Below are 2,520 nucleotides of genomic sequence, written 5' to 3'. Positions count from 1 at the left end.
CGCGCACACCTACACATGTACCGAGAGAGAGGGGGGGGGAGAGACGGAGCGAGAGAGAAAGCGAGACAGAGACTGGGAGAGAATGTGAAGATATATCTTCATGGGGAGCCAAGCCATCTAAGCGCTAAAAATGCACACACACACTCAAGACACACGCACACACACACACACACACACACACTCGCTCGCGCGTATACACACACCACGCGCGCACACACACACGCGCTCACACATACACGCACACTACACACACATGCATATACACTCTTGCGCGTACACACACACGCGCGCGCATACGCACGAATAACACTCGCGCACACATGTACACGTGTGCGCACACCCACGCACACCCCCACACGCGCACACCCACGCACACACAGGCGCACACGCTCTCACAAACGAACATGCACTCAGTTTTTTATTAAATCATTTATTTCATGATGAATTATTTGAATTTGTAAATTTATTGATTCATTTGTGTATTCATTTATTTATATTCCGTGCACTAAAAGCCGAATATTCACGTTTCCATTCAACACCAACTTCCTATCCCCGTAACCAGTAGTGTCTTGGTAGTATACATATTAACACTTTAAAGTGGATAAACCTCGCAACAAGTTGTAGTCAATTTTTGCAACATAGACGAGCTCACAGTAGGTATGTCTATGCATTTTGCTGCGAGAACATGCAGTTTTAACGGGTATGCCCCGCGTTGGCCAAGCATCCGCGTAGGGGTTAACAATAGGGAAGGTAAAACGACTTAGAGCCAGTCTAGATAACAACTTATTTAAAGTTTTAAAAACGCGTGATTCCTATCTGCGCGATGGTGTTCGAAATTCGAATTCAGAAGAAGTAAAGTTTTCTTTGTGTGTGTGTGTGTGTGTGTGTGTGTGTGTGTGTGCGCGCGTGCATGCACACGTGCGCGCGTGTATAGGATCTGGATCCATCGCGCTACAACGAAGAATCTGATTTCGCGCCATTAGGATCAAATAAAAAACCTCTCTCCGCGTTTGTCGCCAACACCGACACCACGTTCATCCATCTCACCACGCCGCCCACGCACACGCAACTGCACACGCACGAGCACCTGCGCATGCACGCGCACCTGCGCACGCACGCGCGCCTGCGCACGCACGCGCGTATCAGCGTGCGAGATGTTTGCTTAGTGGATCATTGGACTAGCATTACGCGCGCAAAGTGGCGCCGTCTTTACAATTAGCGCGACAACGGATGCATGTCGTCGTCGGCTCTTTATGCAAACGCGCGCTATCGGCTCGAAATACTATATAATAGTGACAAAATTGTCGCCCATTCAAACGCCACCCTCGATCGCCTGCCCCTTCCCTTCCCAAACACAGCTGCATCCACAGCTGGCAATGCCGCATTGTGAGCGATGTTTAACGAAGCCCACATCGTATCGACGAATCGAATCGAGAGCCGAGCGTCGATACAATGTATTCGACCGCGCCGACCGATGCTCCCTTGTTTTTTTGCAGTGCTTGATCCATTTTGCTACTAGCGGATCAATGTTTTATTAAGGGTGTTGCTATTCCCCGGGCGTGGAGGGAGGTCACGTGATAACGTTGACGATGACGTTCAAAAAGTTAACCTTAACGGTAACCCTCACTCCAACACCGCCAACACTAACCCTCACACTAAATATATATGTCTTCGCGCCGCTTCATATAGCGCCATTGTGCCATCCACAAAAATTAATAGCTATCGTGTGGGGGACAGATATCATGATCGCAAAAAACCTTAATCCTCTAACCCTAATCTAACCCTAACCCTAACCCTAACCCTAATCCTAACCCTAACCCTACATCCTAACCCTAACCCTAACCCTAACCCTGACCCTAACTCCTGAACCCTAACCCTAATCCTAACACTATCCCAACACTAGTGGCTGCCCACGTTGCGGTCACCTCCCTCACGCCCGGGGATAGCATTACCTTTTATTAAGAAGGCGACCATGTTTTATCGTGTGCACAGGAAAACTGTCGTGCGGCGCACGATGCGCAGAAAATTATGTCTGCGGTTGCGGTTATAGACGCGCGTGAGTCTTGCAAATAATAGATTCCATTGTTAGAATAAATTATTGCCGCAGCGGAGATAAAGAGTGATCCACCCACGTGGCGTTGACGCCAGAATAGCGGAGCATGTGTTTATAGAAAAAAGGTGTGTGCTTATAGCTGTGCGGCAGCCGCCGATTCGTTCATCGGCAATCGTTAAGAAAAAAAGAAGCGGAGAGAAGAAATAAACACGCGCCATACACGATGTCGCATATTTAATATTGCAGGTGCATATTCGCACAGCATCGGCTTTCCTTCCATCGTGAGCCATCCATTGAGAAGCGATAGAGACCGAGATTGTGTGGGTTATTGCGCGCTACTGTTTGCTCTCGTGCGTGCTGCGTGTGCGGTTTCGTGCGCGGTTTGTTTGTGCGCGCGTGGTTCTGCGTGCGAGTGCATTTCCGCGCGTAAGCGAGCACGTGTCCCATGGATCATTCGGTATAGCTAT

The 2,520-nt window shown here is 49.2% G+C and overlaps 1 protein-coding gene across 1 annotated transcript in view; it reads right to left on the bottom strand.

Annotated features, from left to right (window-relative positions):
• The window catches only part of LOC106806034 (prothoracicostatic peptide-like), a 79,921-nt gene that overhangs the window by 19,755 nt on the left and 57,646 nt on the right, over window positions 1-2,520 (bottom strand). The window lies entirely within an intron of this gene.

The sequence above is a fragment of the Priapulus caudatus genome, unplaced genomic scaffold, assembly GCF_000485595.1.
Source record: "Priapulus caudatus unplaced genomic scaffold, Priapulus_caudatus-5.0.1 Scaffold137, whole genome shotgun sequence".
Lineage (NCBI taxonomy): Eukaryota > Metazoa > Priapulida > Priapulimorpha > Priapulimorphida > Priapulidae > Priapulus > Priapulus caudatus.
This window is presented reverse-complemented; position numbering and strand designations above follow the sequence as displayed.